The following is an 18,683-nucleotide window of genomic DNA, read 5'->3' as shown; positions in this document are numbered from 1 at the left end:
CGGAGCCCGGGGAGCGTCATCGAGCTGTACGTGTGCTAAGAACTCGGAGGTGCCGGAGTAACGGTGCTTGGATCGGTCGGATCGGGAAGAAGACGTACGACTACTTCCTCTACGTTGTGTTAATGCTTCCATTGCGATCTACAAGGGTACGTAGATCATACTCTCCCCTCTCGTTGCTATGCATCACCATGATCTTGCGTGTGCGTAGGAAATTTTTTGAAATTACTACGTTCCCCAACAGCATGCGCATCTTATTCTTCTAGTATGGATATTCAGTTCCATCGAAGACGGGGCATGCAGCGGAGACTATAATTATCCCTGCAGTTGACATAGCTAAAACTCCAGGTGGTTAAACCGAATCACAGAGAACAAGGGAGTACCTTGCTTTGATACCAATTGAAAGTGCTAGTGATCGACTAGAGGGGGGTGAAGGAAATATGCCCTAGAGGCAATAATAAAGTTATTATTTATTTCCTTATATCATGATAAAAGTTTATTATTAATGCTAGAATTGTATTAACCGGAAACATAATACATGTGTGAATACATAGACAAACGGAGTGTCACTAGTATGCCTCTACTTGACTAGCTCGTTAATCAAAGATGGTTATGTTTCCTAACCATTGACAAAGAGTTGTCATTTGATTAAACGGGATCACATCATTAGTTGAATGATCTGATTGACATGACCCATTCCATTAGCTTAGCATCCAATCGTTTAGAATGTTGCTATTGCTTTCTTCATGACTTATACATGTTCCTATGACTATGAGATTATGTAACTCCCGTGTGCCGGAGGAACACTTTGTGTGCTACCAAACGTCACAACGTAACTAGATGATTATAAAGGTACTCTACAGGTGTCTCCAAAGGTACATGTTGGGTTGACGTATTTCGAGATTAGGATTTGTCACTCCGATCGTCGGAGAGGTATCTCTAGGCCCTCTCGGTAATGCACATCACTTAAGCCTTGCAAGCAATGCAGCTAATGAGTTAGTTGCGAGATGATGTATTACAGAATGAGTAAAGAGACTTGCCGGTAACGAGATTGAACTAGGTATTGGATACCGACGATCGAATCTCGGGCAAGTAACATACCGATGACAAAGGGAACAACGTATGTTGTTATGCGGTCTGACCGATAAACATCTTCGTAGAATATGTAGGAGCCAATATGGGCATCCAGGTCCCGCTATTGGTTATTGACCGGAGACATGTCTCGGTCATGTCTACATTGTTCTTGAACCCGTAGGGTCCGCACGCTTAAGGTTTCGATGACAGTTATATTATGAGTTTATACGTTTTGATGTACCGAAGGTTGTTCGGAGTCCCGGATGTGATCACGGAACTGACGAGGAGTCTTGAAATGGTCGAGACATAAAGATTGATATATTGGACGGCTATATTCGAACACCGGAAGTGTTCCGGGTGATGTCGGAGAAAACCAGAAAGCCGGAGGGTTACCGGAACCCCCCCCCCCCCCCCCCCCCCCCCGGAGAAGTAATGGGCCTTAGTGGAGAGAGAGAGGGGCAGCCAAAGGTGGGCCGCGCGCCTCCTCCCCCCTGGTTCGAATTGGACTAGGAGAGGGGGGGGCGGCGCCCCCCTTTCCTTCTCCCTCCCCACTTCTTTCCCCCTCCTAGTAGGAGTCCTACTCCTACTAGGAGGGACTCCTACTAGGAGGAGGACTCCTCCTTGGTGCGCCATAGGGGCCAGCCGGCCTCCTCCTCTCTTGAACCTTTATATACGGAGGCAGGGGCACCCCAGAAACACACAAGTTGATCCACGTGATCATATTCTTAGCCGTGTGCGGCGCCCCCTGCCACCATAGTCCTCGATAATATTGTAGCTGTGCTTAGGCGAAGCCCTGCGACAGTGGTACATCAAGATCGTCACCACGCCGTCGTGCTGACGGAACTCTTCCCCGACACTTTGCTGGATCGGAGTCCGGGGATCGTCATCGAGCTGAACGTGTGCTAAAACTCGGAGGTGCGGTAGTTTCGGTGCTTGATCGGTCGGGCCGTGAAGACGTACGACTACATCAACCGCGTTGTCATAACGCTTCCGCTGTCGGTCTACAAGGGTACGTAGATCACACTCTCCCCTTGTTGCTATGCATCACCATGATCTTGCGTGTGTGTAGGAAAATTTTTGAAATTACTACGTTCCCAACAGTGGCATCCGAGCCTAGGTTTTATGTGTTGATGTTATATGCACGAGTAGAACACAAGTGAGTTGTGGGCGATATAAGTCATACTGCTTACCAGCATGTCATACTTTGGTTCGGCGGTATTGTTGGACGAAGCGGCCCGGACCGACATTACGCGTACGCTTACGCGAGACTGGTTCTCCCGACGTGCTTTGCACATAGGTGGCTTGCGGGTGGCAGTTTCTCCAACTTTAGTTGAACCGAGTGTGGCTACGCTCGGTCCTTGCGAAGGTTAAAACAGCACCAACTTGACAAACTATCATTGTGGTTTTGATGCGTAGGTAAGATTGGTTCTTGCTTAAGCCCGTAGCAGCCACGTAAAACTTGCAACAACAAAGTAGAGGACGTCTAACTTGTTTTTGCAGGGCATGTTGTGATGTGATATGGTCAAGACATGGTGCTGATTTTATTGTATGAGATGATCATGTTTTGTAACCGAGTTATCGGCAACTGGCAGGAGCCATATGGTTGTCGCTTTATTGTATGCAATGCAATCGCGCAGTAATGCTTTACTTTATCACTAAACGGTTGCGATAGTCGTGGAAGCATAATATTGGCGAGACAACAACGATGCTACGATGGAGATCAAGGTGTCGCACTAGTGACGATGGTGATCATGACGGTGCTTCGGAGATGGAGATCACAGGCACAAGATGATGATGGCCATATCATATCACTTATATTGATTGCATGTGATGTTTATCTTTTATGCATCTTATCTTGCTTTGATTGACGGTAGCATTATAAGATGATCTCTCACTAAAATTATCAAGAAGTGTTCTCCCTGAGTATGCACCGTTGCGAAAGTTCTTCGTGCTGAGACACCACGTGATGATCGGGTGTGATAGGCTCTACGTTCAAATACAACGGGTGCAAAACAGTTGCACACGCGGAATACTCAGGTTATACTTGACGAGCCAAGCATATACAGATATGGCCTCGGAACACGGAGACCGAAAGGTCGAGCGTGAATCATATAGTAGATATGATCAACATAGTGATGTTCACCAATGAAACTACTCCATCTAACGTGATGATCGGACATGGTTTAGTTGATTTGGATCACGTGATCACTTAGAGGATTAGAGGGATGTCTATCTAAGTGGGAGTTCTTAAGTAATTTGATTAATTGAACTTAAATTTATCATGAACTTAGTACCTGATAGTATCTTGCTTATGTATGTTTGATTGTAGATAGATGGCCCGTGCTGTTGTTCCGTTGAATTTTAATGCGTTCCTTGAGAAAGCAAAGTTGAAAGATGATGGTAGCAATTACACGGACTGGGTCTGTAACTTGAGGATTATCCTCATTGCTGCACAGAAGAATTACGTCCTGGAAGCACCGCTGGGTGCCAGGCCTGCTGCTGGAGCAACACCAGATGTTATGAACGTCTGGCAGAGCAAAGCTGATGACTACTCGATAGTTCAGTGTGCCATGCTTTACGGCTTAGAATCAGGACTTCAACGATGTTTTGAACGTCATGGAGCATATGAGATGTTCCAGGAGTTGAAGTTAATATTTCAAGCAAATGCCCGAATTGAGAGATATGAAGTCTCCAATAAGTTCTATAGCTGCAAGATGGGGGAGAACAGTCCTGTCAGTGAGCATATACTCAAAATGTCTGGGTATAATAATCACTTGATTCAGATGGGAGTTAATCTTCCAGATGATTGCTTCATTGACAGAATTCTCCAATCACTGCCACCAAGCTACAAGAGCTTCGTGATGAACTATAATATGCAAGGGATGAACAAGACTTTTCCCGAGCTCTTCGCAATGCTGAAAGCTGCGGAGGTAGAAATCAAAAAGGAGCATCAAGTGTTGATGGTCAACAAGACCACTAGTTTCAAGAAAAAGGGCAAAGGGAAGAAGAAGGGGAACTTCAAGAAAAACGGCAAGCAAGTTGCTGCTCAAGAGAAGAAACCCAAGTCTGGACCTAAGCCTGAAACTGAGTGCTTCTACTGCAAGCAGACTGGTCACTGGAAGCGGAACTGCCCCAAGTATTTGGCGGATAAGAAGGATGGCAAGGTGAACCAAGGTATATGTGATATACATGTTATTGATGTGTACCTTACTAATGCTCGCAGTAGCACCTGGGTATTTGATACTGGTTCTGTTGCTAATATTTGCAACTCGAAACAGGGACTACGGATTAAGCGAAGATTGGCTAAGGACGAGGTGACGATGCGCGTGGGAAACGGTTCCAAAGTCGATGTGATCGCGGTCGGCACGCTACCTCTACATCTACCTTCGGGATTAATATTAGACCTAAATAATTGTTATTTGGTGCCAGCGTTGAGCATGAACATTATATCTGGATCTTGTTTAATGCGAGATGGTTATTCATTTAAATCAGAGAATAATGGTTGTTCTATTTATATGAGTAATATCTTTTATGGTCATGCACCCTTGAAGAGTGGTCTATTCTTATTAGATCTCGATAGTAGTGATACACATATTCATAATGTTGAAGCCAAAAGAGGCAGAGTTGATAATGATGGTGCAACTTGTTTGTGGCACTGCCGTTTAGGTCATATCGATGTAAAGCGCATGAAGAAACTCCATACTGATGGACTTTTGGAGCCACTTGATTATGAATCACTTGGTACTTGCGAACCGTGCCTCATGGGCAAGATGACTAAAACACCGTTCTCCGGTACAATGGAGAGAGCAACAGATTTGTTGGAAATCATACATACAGATGTATGTGGTCCCATGAATATTGTGGCTCGTGGTGGATATCGTTATTTTCTCACCTTCACAGATGACTTAAGCAGATATGGGTATATCTACTTAATGAAACATAAGTCTGAAACATTTGAAAAGTTCAAAGAATTTCAGAGTGAAGTTGAAAATCATCGTAACAAGAAAATAAAGTTTCTACGATCTGATCGTGGAGGAGAATATTTGAGTTACGAGTTTGGTGTACATTTGAAGCAATGCGGAATAGTTTCGCAAGTCACGCCACCCGGAACACCACAGCGTAATGGTGTGTCCGAACGTCGTAATAGTACTTTACTAGATATGATGCGATCTATGATGTCTCTTACTGATTTACCGCTACCATTTTGGGGTTATGCTTTAGATACGGCCGCATTCACGTTAAATAGGGCACCATCGAAATCCGTTGAGACGACACCTTATGAACTATGGTTTGGCAAGAAACCAAAGTTGTCGTTTCTGAAAGTTTGGGGCTGCGATGCTTATGTCAAAAAGCTTCAACCTGATAAGCTCGAACCCAAATCGGAGAAATGTGTCTTCATAGGATATCCAAAGGAAACTATTGGATACACCTTCTATCACAGATCCGAAGGCAAAACTTTTGTTGCTAAATTCGGAAACTTTCTGGAGAATGAGTTTCTCCCGAAAGATGTGAGTGGGAGGAAAGTAGAACTTGATGAGGTAACTGTATCTGCTCCCTTATTGGAAAGTAGTACATCACAGAAAACTGTTTCTGCGACACCTACACCAATTAGTAAGGAAGCTATTGATAATGATCATGAAACTTCAGGACAAGATACTACTGAACCTCGTAGATCAACCAGAGTGAGATCCGCGCCAGAGTGGTATGGTAATCATGTTCTGGAAATCATGCTGCTAGATCATGATGAACCTACGAACTATGAAGAAGCGATGGTGAGCCCAGATTCCGCAAAATGGCTTGAAGCCATGAAATCTGAGATGGGATCCATGTATGAGAACAAAGTATGGACTTTGGTTGACTTGCCCGATGATCGGCAAGCAATTGAGAATAAATGGATTTTCAAGAAGAAGACTGACGCTGACGGTAATATTACTGTCTACAAAGCTCGACTTGTCGCAAAAGGTTTTCGACAAGTTCAAGGGGTTGACTACGATGAGACCTTCTCACCCGTAGCGATGCTTAAGTCTGTCCGAATCATGTTAGCAATTACCGCATTTTATAATTATGAAATTTGGCAGATGGATGTCAAAACTGCATTTCTGAATGGATTTCTGGAAGAAGAGTTGTATATGATGCAACCGGAAGGTTTTGTTGATCCAAAGGGAGCTAACAAAGTGTGCAAGCTCCAGCGATCCATTTATGGACTGGTGCAAGCCTCTCGGAGTTGGAATAAACGCTTTGATAGTGTGATCAAAGCATTTGGTTTTATACAGACTTTCGGAGAAGCCTGTATTTACAAGAAAATGAGTGGGAGCTCTGTAGCGTTTCTGATATTATATGTAGATGACATATTACTGACTGGGAATGATATAGAATTTCTGGATAGCATAAAGGGATACTTGAATAAGAGTTTTTCAATGAAAGACCTCGGTGAAGCTGCTTACATATTAGGCATAAAGATCTATAGAGATAGATCAAAACGCTTAATTGGACTTTCACAAAGCACATACCTTGACAAGATTTTGAAGAAGTTCAAAACGGATCAAGCAAAGAAAGGGTTCTTGCCTGTGTTACACGGTGTGAAGTTGAGTCAGACTCAATGCCCGACCATTGCAGAAGATAGAGAGAAAATGAAAGATGTTCCCTATGCTTCAGCCATAGGCTCTATCATGTATGCAATGCTGTGTACCAGACCTGATGTGTTCCTTGCTATAAGTTTAGCAGGGAGGTACCAAAGTAATCCAGGAGTGGATCACTGGACAGCGGTCAAGAACATCCTGAAATACCTGAAAAGGACTAAGGATATGTTTCTCGTATATGGAGGTGACAAAGAGCTCATTGTAAACGGTTACGTTGATGCAAGCTTTGACACTGATCTGGACGATTCTAAATCGCAAACCGTATACGTGTTTACATTAAACGGTGGAGCTGTAAGTTGGTGCAGTTCAAAACAAAGCATCGTGGCGGGATCTACATGTGAAGCAGAGTACATAGCTGCTTCGGAAGCAGCAAACGAAGGAGTCTGGATGAAGGAGTTCATATCCGATCTAGGTGTCATACCTAGTGCATCGGGTCCAATGAAAATCTTTTGTGACAATACTGGTGCAATTGCCTTGGCAAAGGAATCCAGATTTCACAAGAGAACCAAGCACATCAAGAGACGCTTCAATTCCATCCGGGATCTAGTCCAGGTGGGGGACATAGAGATTTGCAAGATACATACGGAGCTGAATGTAGCAGACCCGTTGACTAAGCCTCTTCCACGAGCAAAACATGATCAGCACCAAAGCTCCATGGGTGTTAGAATCATTACTGTGTAATCTAGATTATTGACTCTAGTGCAAGTGGGAGACTGAAGGAAATATGCCCTAGAGGCAATAATAAAGTTATTATTTATTTCATTATATCATGATAAAAGTTTATTATTCATGCTAGAATTGTATTAACCGGAAACATAATACATGTGTGAATACATAGACAAACGGAGTGTCACTAGTATGCCTCTACTTGACTAGCTCGTTAATCAAAGATGGTTATGTTTCCTAACCATTGACAAAGAGTTGTCATTTGATTAAACGGGATCACATCATTAGTTGAATGATCTGATTGACATGACCCATTCCATTAGCTTAGCATCCGATCGTTTAGTATGTTGCTATTGCTTTCTTCATGACTTATACATGTTCCTATGACTATGAGATTATGTAACTCCCATGTGCCGGAGGAACACTTTGTGTGCTACCAAACGTCACAATGTAACTGGGTGATTATAAAGGTACTCTACAGGTGTCTCCAAAGGTACATGTTGGGTTGACGTATTTCGAGATTAGGATTTGTCACTTCGATCGTCGGAGAGGTATCTCTGGGCCCTCTCGGTAATGCACATCACTTAAGCCTTGCAAGCAATGCAACTAATGAGTTAGTTGCGAGATGATGTATTACAGAACGAGTAAAGAGACTTGCCGGTAACGAGATTGAACTAGGTATTGGATACCGACGATCGAATCTCGGGCAAGTAACATACCGATAACAAAGGGAACAACGTATGTTGTTATGCGGTCTGACCGATAAAGATCTTCGTAGAATATGTAGGAGCCAATATGGGCATCCAGGTCCCGCTATTGGTTATTGACCGGAGACATGTCTCGGTCATGTCTACATTGTTCTCGAACCCGTAGGGTCCGCACGCTTAAGGTTTAGATGACAGTTATATTATGAGTTTATACGTTTTGATGTACCGAAGGTTGTTCGGAGTCCCGGATGTGATCACGGACATGACGAGGAGTCTCGAAATGGTCGAGACATAAAGATTGATATATTGGACGGCTATATTCGGACACCGGAAGTGTTCCGGGTGATTTCGGAGAAAACCGGAAAGCCGGAGGGTTACCGGAACCCCCCCGGGAGAAGTAATGGGCCATATGGGCCTTAGTGGAGAGAGAGAGGGGCAGCCAAAGGTGGTCCGCGCGCCTCCTCCCCCCTGGTCCGAATTGGACTAGGAGAGGGGGGGCGCCCCCCTTTCCTTCTCCCTCCCCACTTCTTTCCCCCTCCTAGTAGGAGTCCTACTCCTACTAGGAGGAGGACTCCTCCTTGGCGCGCCATAGGGGCCGGCCGGCCTCCTCCTCTCTTGAACCTTTATATACGGAGGCAGGGGCACCCCAGAAACACACAAGTTGATCCACGTGATCATATTCTTAGCCGTGTGCGGCGCCCCCTACCACCATAGTCCTCGATAATATTGTAGCGGTGCTTAGGCGAAGCCCTGCGACAGTGGTACATCAAGATCGTCACCACGCCGTCGTGCTGACGGAACTCTTCCCCGACACTTTGCTGGATCGGAGTCCGGGGATCGTCATCGAGCTGAACGTGGGCTAAAACTCGGAGGTGCCGTAGTTTCGGTGCTTGATCGGTCGGGCCGTGAAGACGTACGACTACATCAACCGCGTTGTCATAACGCTTCCGCTGTCGGTCTACAAGGGTACGTAGATCACACTCTCCCCTCGTTGCTATGCATCACCATGATCTTGCGTGTGCGTAGGAAATTTTTTGAAATTACTACGTGCCCCAACAGGGTGAATAGGCGATTTTTATGAAAGTCTTCAAAACATGTAAGTTTCGAAGACAAACAATAGAAATAAACCTATTACCATGCAGCGGAAGGTAGACTACACTAGGCAAACCATAGTCACGTATTCAATGAAGTGAAAGCACAATGACTAATAGCAGCTAGGCAGTAAGGATCAGGTAGGAAGATATTGTGAAGCCAATCAGTACACGTAAGCACTTAGTGAAGTCGAATGGTGATGCTATCGTACAATGACTTCACAAGAACCGACAGTAAGTAAAGGGAGGGGAAGGATGAAACCAGTGACTTGTTGAAGACAATGATTTGTTGGACCAGTTACAGTTGTTGTGACAATTGTACGTCTGGTTAGGGAGGCTGAGATTCAACTCAGAAGACCTCGTCTTCACCTTATTCCCCTTGAGCTAAGGACACCCAGTCCTCGCCCAATCACTCTGGTAAGTCTTCAAGGTAGACTTCCAAACCTTCACAGACTTCATTCACCGGCGATCCACAATGACTCTTGGATGCTCAGAACGCGACGCCTAACCGGCTGGAGGATTCACAGTCTCAAGTGTAATAAGTCTTCAGATCACACAGACAAGAAGACTTAAGTGATGCCTGACACTCTTTGGCTCTGGGTGGTTAGGGCTTTATCCTCTCAAGGAATTCTCTCTCAAAGGCTTCGAGGTGGGTTGCTCTCAAACGACAAAAGCCATACTTTAACTCTGAGCAGCCAACCGTTTATGGTTGTAGGGGGTGGGCTATTTATAGCCACTAGGCAACCCGGCCTGATTTGTCTGAAATGACCCTGGGTCACTAAGGAACTGACACGTGTTCCAACGGTCAGATTTCAAACACACACGGCAACTTTACTTGGGCTACAAGCAAAGCTTACGTGTCCAACTCTAGACAAGATTCGCTCTCATAGTCTTCACTCGAAGACATAGGATTTTGGTTAAGCATCACTTCAGTCATTCTGACTGGTTCTCTTGGACCCCACTTAACAGTGCGGTGGTTCCTATGACTCAACAAATAAGAAAAAAGAACTACGAAAGATCTAAGTCTTCGCGCTCCATAGTCTTCATGCGATGTCTTCTCTTGTCATAGTCTTCAATGTGAATGTCTTCACATACCACCTTTGACTTCAATGTCTTCATACATTTTTAGGGGTCATCTCTGGTAGGAAAACCGAATCAATGAGGGACTTCTACCTGTGTTATCCTGCAATTCTCACAAACACATTAGTCCCTCAACTAGGTTTGTCGTCAATACTCCAAAACCAACTAGGGGTGGCACTAGATGCACTTACAGTGTTTATCCTAGAATCCACCTCAATTCATGAACACCGGACCACCCCAGTGGCTTTCCCCATATAATTTGGTATCATGAGAAATGGTTCCACAATTCAGAGCCCCCTCATTTATAGCCTAATTCATTTATTTTCCTCCTAATATCGAAAATCGCCACAAAAGATAGCCTCACCCGATCTTGAGCAATTTGTTGCTTCTAGTAAGTTTTGGTTGGATTTGATCCATCGATCTGGTGTTATGTGAGTAGATATGTTTTTTATTTATGTTTCCCTAGCCTCCCCCTTTTTTTCCTTTTCCACCTCAAAAATTGAGATCTTCCTCGAGTCGACCGGCAGCTGCCTGGACAAGTCAGGCTGTCCGACTGAAGTCAAAACATCCTACTCGGTATCTGACAAAATATATGACTTGGTTCAGCAGTGTACGACTTCGGTAACTTCACAAGAAAGTTGGGTCTCTTCGACAGCCTTCACCTAGGGCTTCTTCGGCAAGAATGAAAAGTACCTCTACACTATCTCTGTAAACCACCAAGCTCATCGTCGATGACGATCAATCCATCATTTTGAAACCAACGTCGGAAGAAAGGTCGGTACTGATGACGTGCAAGTGCATAGGGTTGTTGTAATTTGTGATAAGTAAGGTTTTCCCAGAAGTGCACGAGAGCATTGAGGATGCTTTCTTAGGGCACGACCATAGATTCATGGGACTAGTACCTCTGGATGTTTGAAAGCACATGCACAGTTGCCATGGTGAGGTTTGCTACTGCGGTGGTCAAGGTGTTTGGACGGTTGTACTGAAGAGAACCAACTGTCGGAGACACCCAAAAGATGATGACAATGTCTGAAGTACGAGGGTGGCCATGTATGCTCCGATATCTTGATTGCATACACTAGAGATGGAAGAACTACCCATAGGCTCTACAAGGGCAATATCATGATCCTGTTAAGAAGCCCACCATCATTCTTGAAGCAGTTGCATCACATGACCTCTGCATTTCGTGTTCTTTGGCATGTCGGGTCTCACAGTGAAATCAATCGTGCTGCAGCGGTCTCCATTGTTTGCCAGGTTGACGGATGGACAAGCTCCTTCATGTAACTATACTATCAATGGTCATGAATACAAGATGGGATACTATTTGGTTGATGATAGCTATTCTCCTTCAGCAACCTTCGTCAAGACCATCTTTGAGCCAGTTAGTCAGAAAAGAGTTCACCTTCCCAAAGACAATGAGCTAGAAAGGATGTGGAGAAGACAGCTCGGAATCAGGTCGTGTTTGAGGAGTTTGTCCAAATGCATCAACAGATTCAGCATCAAGCAACTCATGAGCAGCTTAAGAATGATCTGAAGGTTATTTTATTTGAAAACTCAATGTTTGGATTGTATATTTAAATTTGAACTAATGTTGCATTCGATTTTTTTTCACTACTCGATGAACTATGCTTATCTATAGTTATTTTGGATGAGGCGGACTTTAAAAAACATTGCAGGCGTTTTGGGGACAGTGTTGGATGTCTGGCTTCTGTATCTGTGTCTGCGATTTGTCCATGTACGGATAGTAAGTCCAATTTAAAGGGCGGTGATGAAGATGGCCTTAGAGTATCTAAAGTCGGGCGCCTCAAATCCTCCTCATACGTTTGAGAGGACGGACCGGTCAGTGATCGATCATGAAAGCCAACCATGATGGGCGCCTGAAACAGGCCTCAAACGCGAGTGCTGGCCGGCACCCCTCATATCCAGCCCAAATGTAGGATATGGGAGCGACCGGGCACGCGCGGGCGCATTTGCCGTGTCGGACCTGGCCCATGCTGCCCTCCCCCCCGACCCCACATGTATTCCTCCCCATCCACTCCCCCGGATCAAATCCTAACTAGTTCATTCCACTCCCCTCCGCCACCCAAGCTCCTGTCTGGAAATCTCTGACCTTCTCCGACATAATGGGCATGGGATCCGACGATGACCAGTATAGAGCCGTCGACCGGGGTGTCATCCCTTTCGGTTTGGAGGAGGCAATGGTTGTCAGCATTGCACTCTGCCGCTCCCGGGAGGACAACGCCCAACCGACGGCGAGATCTGTCCGGCGTGAGTCCATTGCATCGGCGCATCGGCCGCTCGGTTCCTCCGGCGCTGGATCATCGAGGTCATCTCGGGAGTCTTCCAATCTCCCTTTCCCCATCACCGGTCAGCCAGAGTATGAGTCCTGCTGGGACTGGTGTCCCCGCCATGAGAAGGAGAGGATGCGGGTCGCCGAGGCCCGACTCGCTGCCGAGATGGTGGCGACGGAGGCGGCTGATGCGGCAGCGCGGGGTGCCGTGAAGAAGGAAGACATCTGCGTCCGCTTTGTAAAGAAGCGACAGCAGAGGAACACGCGCGCCTTTGTCCGAGAGCAGAATCGGACGGTCTGTGTCATGGCCAGACTACCCACGCAAAGAGGAGAAGGAGGACAGTGATGAGTCGCACAGCTCTAGCGATGAGCAAATCCGACTCGATCCATACTGCGCTTTCAAATGCTACTTCCGCGAGCAGGATAACAAGGAAGTCGGGAAGGGCAAGGGTTGTCGCGGATGAGCTAGCATGTAGGTAAAACATGCCTAATTTTAGTAGTCCAATGGCATGTCTTGATATAGTAGGCCGACAATGTATGTAATGCATTGTTTACGTAGTTGTATGAGTTTGTATGGATTTGACGTATGTTAATTTAGGTGTCTGGTTGTGAGAAAGAAATTTTGAGACGTGATCGGTCAGTTTCTGCGGACGTGTCCGGGCGTTTGAGAGCCCGTATTTAACAAGTCCGGCTGTGGATGCTCTTAGGAAAAGGGAAGAAAAGAGGGGGAGAAGAGGAGTAATGCTACACATGCATAGGTTTACATGGGTTTTACAAACAGATGGATTGTGATTGGAGGTTAAGGGGGAGACGGGGCCCACCTCCATGAAAATCAGGAGGGGTGGTTAGTTAGAAAGAAAAAGCCTAGTCAGCATGTAATTACGTGCAATTCTTCGTATGTTTAGCATTCCCCTCCCCTGATTTTCATGGGGTGGATCGGGTCTCTCCCTTAATCTCCAATTATAATTTATCTGTTTAAACCCATGTAAACCTATGTATGTGTATCATTACTTGAGAAGGGTGAGGGGAAAGTGAGCTATGTTGCGTGTATCCGACCCGTTGAGTCAACTGAACTCGCATGAACCGCGATCGTGTTTAAACTGATCTGAGCTTCCCGAGCAGAGTCTTTACAATGTCGCCTTGGGCCTTGCTCTTTCTGCTCGCCGCCCACCTCCATCACGACCCTCACCGCCACCCCGGCGAAGTTGACCAAACCAGACCGCTTAGTCACCCTCCAATGGTCCAACCTCCCCGACCCGGGCCCGCTCGACTACGTGGCCGTCTACTCCCCGCCGTCCTCCGGCGACCTCGACTACCTCGGCTTCCTCTTCCTCAACTCCTCCGCCTCCTGGGCCACGGGCGCCGGCAGCCTCACGCTCCCGCGCCTCCCCGACCTGCGCGCCCCCTACCAGTTCCGCCTCTTCCGGGGCCAGAACCCGCGCGTTGACCAGGATGCCGACCCGCTCCCCGACGCCAGCCGCCGCGCCGCCGTCTCGGGCAACGTGGCCTACGAGGGATCCGGCGCCCGACCCGCCCAGCTGCACCTGGCGTTCACCGACGAGGTGGACGAGATGCTGGTGCTGTTCGTGTGCGGCGACGGCGGAAGGAGGTCGGTGAGGTACGGGCCCGCCGGCCGGCGCGAGGAGGAGTGGGAGGAGGTTCCGGCGGAGGCGAGCACGTACGAGCAGCGCCACATGTGCGGCTACCCGGCGAACCATAGCGTCGGGTGGCGCCACCCTGGGTTCGTCTTCGACGGCGTCATGAAGGGGCTGCAGCCTGGGTCAAGGTACTTCTACAAGGTAGTGACCTGGTGAACTGTGGCTACTAATAGTAGCACTAATTTTGTGCTGACATTGTGATCTGAAAGATTTATTTCCAGATAAACATAGTTCATTGTCTGAAATCCTAGTTTGTGATGTGCGAAATCATGCTTAATTTCATACGGGATCGTCTCAAAGTTGTCCAGATTTCGTTTTAGAACACTAGCTTCAGTTTGATAAAGACTCTAGTTTATGACGCAAGAATTATTTTTCATAGCTCACAGTTTCAAGTTCCAACCATAATGAGCATCCAACATCATCATCATTTGGTATAAGTATTTCCATCCTATACCACATTCACCTAATCTTTTGAACTTTGAACTGTTTTTCATAGGTTGGCAATGATCTAGGAGGTTGGAGTGAGACATACAGCTTCATCTCACGCGACACCGAGGCCAACGAGACCATCGCATTCCTCTTTGGTGATCTCGGCACTTACGTTCCTTACAACACCTACTTTCGAACACCTCAAGAAAGTCTGTCAACTGTGAAATGGATTCTCCGTGATCTCCAAGCCCTTAACGACAAACCTGCAGTCATTTCACATATCGGTGACATCAGCTACGCCAAGGGTTATGCGTGGTTATGGGATCATTTCTTCGAACAGATTGAGCCTATTGCTGCCAACACACCATACCATGTCTGCATTGGGAATCATGAGTACGACTGGCCTTCCCAACCTTGGAAACCCTCCTGGGCTGCAAACATATATGGCGGGAATGATGCTGGCGGTGAATGCGGAGTACCATACAGCATCAAGTTCAAAATGCTTGGGAATTCTTCTCTCCCTACCAGCACCATTGCTCCTGACACCCGGAATCTCTACTACTCCTTTGACGCAGGTGTTGTTCATTTTGTTTACATGTCTACTGAGACTGACTTCACTCATGGGAGTGATCGGTACAACTATATAAAGGCCGACCTCGAGCGCCTCAACCGGAGTCGAACACCATTCGTCGTGTTCCAGGGCCACCGTCCGATGTACACCTCAAGCAACGAGTCCAAGGACACGGCTCACAGGGAGCAGATGATTCAGCATCTGGAGCCTCTCTTTGTGAAACATGGCGTGACGCTCGCTCTGTGGGGGCACGTTCACAGGTATGAGAGGTTCTGTCCCATGAAGAACTATCAGTGCCTTAACACTTTGTCGAGCTTCGTGTACCCTGGTGCTCCTGTGCATATTGTGATCGGGATGGCTGGGCAGGACTACCAAGCAAGCTGGGAACCGAGACCTGACCACCCCGAAGTCCCCATATTCCCTCAGCCGCAGAGGTCCATGTACCATGGTGCTGAGTTCGGGTACGCAAAACTTGTGGCCACAAGGGAGAAGTTGACACTGACATACATTGGTAACCATGATGGGCAAGTCCATGACATGGTTGAAATATTGTCGCCGCAAGTCGATACCGGCAGCGCACCTGATAAGCTGGTCGGTGCGATGCCGAAGAAGATGAGATACCTGGGAATTGCCGGCAGCGTGATGCTTGCGATACTACTCGGATTCATGGCTTGCTTTGCTGTTAGAAGGAAGACGGACCCGGCACGATGGAGTCCTGTACAAGATGAGGAATCCTAATTACTTCACCCTTACTCGATTGTCTTGGTAATTACTCTTTCTTTTACACTGTAACAGAGTACCTAGGCACCAACTAAAATATCTACGGTTTTGCTAATTTTCATTCGACTGAAAACAATTCGTTTTCAGTTGGATATTGTGTCCGTTCGATCCTTACGCAGCGATTCGTGCGTGCCCGCTTGGTTATTTGTTTTAGTGGGCTCTCTCATGTGTTTATGGGCTGCCTGTTTTCCCTTCGATTCTGAAACTTCTCTATTCGCTCTGTAGCTTGTCTTCTTTTTACCCCTTCGTCAGCGACAGTTCAAGCAAAGACATTGAGAGCATGGACAGGGGCGACTCTCTGGCGATTTCCATTCTGAGCTCTCCCTCTCTCATTGCTTGAGCGTTTGGTTACTGTTGCCGGCCGCTGTGCCTAAAGATGCTCTTCCATGTGGTTCGCATTTGTTGTTCTCCCTCCTCTGCATTCCTTATTACTTTTCTAGATCTTGGTTTGTGGATTTTTGAGCTCTCGTCCGCCAATCCTAGCTAGGTTTCTGTTCATGTTTTTGCCTTGTTTTGTAGCTCTTCTAATTCTATTTCTCTGAACTTCTCTTATCAATCTGCTTCTTGTTACTCTGAAAATCTGCTTCTTGCCCGCCAATACAGATTTTTGCAGTATGATTCTCCTGTTTCTCTGAACTTGTCTTATCAATCTGCTTCTTGTTACTTTTTTTCAGTAATTTCAGTAATGTATCGTATGATTGTATGATTATTGCAGCAGAATTTACTTGGTTTAGCTGAGTGTAAACTTGGGTGTACTAGTACTGTTACTTTTAGTTTTAGAGATTGTTTTCTATTTTTATCACTTATTTCTGATTTTTTTTTCTTTTTATCCTTTCTGTTTCTGTAGAAGTGCAAGAGATCTACCAGTGTTCCTGTTTCAACAACCTTTACTCACTATTCTGGGAATTTTTTCTCCAATGTGGTGAAAAATGTGATCCCAATCAGGGCTACTATAATTTCCAAGGCCCTTCAAGGTTTAACTTTTTTTACAGTGCATTTATGTGCCATTTACAGTGTAAAAAAATATGTAATTTGCAAGGCCCCTTCACTCGATATTTGGAGACTATGGTTGCAAGAAATGTAATTTTTTTTACAGTACATTCCCAAGGAAGACTATACAATAGATCACATGACTGTAGTTTATTTGTTAGTGTTTTTACCTGAATATGTGTGCTGCTCCCAGTTGAAACTATACTACTGTTGCATTACAGTGCACCTTCTATATTATTTAAAGTGTAACACGAAATGTAGTTTTCATGCAAAGCTATAGTATTTTTGAACCATCTCTTCAAGTTGTTTGTTGCTGGATACTAAACTAATGTTATTTGTTTACAGTGCATCTTCTGTATTATTTGCAGTGCAACAAGAACTGTAATTCTCATGCAAAGCTATAGTAATTTTGAACCATAGTTTTAAAGTTGTTTGCTGCTCAATACTAAACTACTGTTGTTTTTTTTGTAGTGCATCTTCTTTGTTATTTACAGTGCAATAAGAGCTGTAATTCTCCTGCAAAGCTATAGTAATTTTGAACCATAGACTTTTAAGTTGTTTGCTGCCCCCAGTGTTACAGTGAGCTTACTGGGATTTTAATGTGTATGTGTCACAGTAAATAGCTTGATGCATGTATCTATGTCAGGTAACACTAATTTTCTAGTCCGCTCCTTATGTTGTTTTTCCCTTTTTACAGTTAGCTAAAGGCTTTGTAGTTTGTACTATGCAGGTGTCACTGGGAATAGCTTGATGCATGTTTGTGTGTTTTTCTGTCAAAAGGATTTCACATTCCAACAGAGCAATACCCATGGCTCTTCTTTTTGCTTGTTCTGTCAGATTTCTCACTGTTGAACCTTAGCAATGGTAGAGAGGATATTTTGACAGAACTACTACTCATGTGATCTACTGTATTTTTCAGCCCTTGTTCCCCTAGAGAACTTCTGAGTAGTAATGGGATCTAATAAACAGAGTTATCCTATGACCATAGAGTGATGCTAGAGACACTTGTAAGGATGATTTGCAGTGTTAATATCATTGTAATTTTTGCACATAATGACTGTAAGTTTCTAAAATTGGTGACTGTAATTTTAGGTACTAATATAACTGTAATTTTTTCTAAGAATGACCGTAAGTTCTGTGTAAATAGAACTGTAGATGGCTGCTTACAGTGTCGAATGACTGTAAATTCAGTGTAAACAGCACTGTAAGCACATTAATTACCGTGTAAACAGCACTATGATTTTTGTGATATGTTCATCTAATTTGATTTGATGGATACTTTTGGTGGTGTTGATCTGTTTGTTTTGAGATGAGAGAAGATGCAGAGGATTTAGATGTACTGGGCGGGATGATTTTCTGACCTGTGCATTTAGAAGTGCATGTTTTATGGCAGCCCTTCTGTACATTGATTTTGGTTGAATCCGTTTTGCTGGGAGCCCTTAATGCGTTGATGTTTTATATGGCCTTTTGGGCTGCATAGTCGTAGGTTTATTGCTGTAGTTTTAGCTGATTGATCTGTTTGAACCCGGGTCCTGTTGCAACCCGGTAAGGTTTGTTTGTGTGGAGTCATTTAGCGTTGATATAAGTACTGAGCATGGACGACAAAAATATGGACATACAGATACATACAAGTGTCATTTTGTTATTGGTTGAAAATTTGAATGATGTCCAATTGATTTTCAGTCGGTTATCAAAGAGACACTCCCAATAA

General features: G+C 45.3%; 1 pseudogene; it reads left to right on the top strand.

Moving 5' to 3' along the window:
* Nucleotides 1-13,676: 13,676 nt before the first annotated feature.
* On the top strand, nt 13,677-18,089 carry LOC125540224 (annotated as a pseudogene).
* Nucleotides 18,090-18,683: the final 594 nt, after the last annotated feature.

The sequence above is a fragment of the Triticum urartu genome, chromosome 2 (assembly GCF_003073215.2).
Source record: "Triticum urartu cultivar G1812 chromosome 2, Tu2.1, whole genome shotgun sequence".
NCBI classification, from domain to species: domain Eukaryota; kingdom Viridiplantae; phylum Streptophyta; class Magnoliopsida; order Poales; family Poaceae; genus Triticum; species Triticum urartu.
This window is presented reverse-complemented; position numbering and strand designations above follow the sequence as displayed.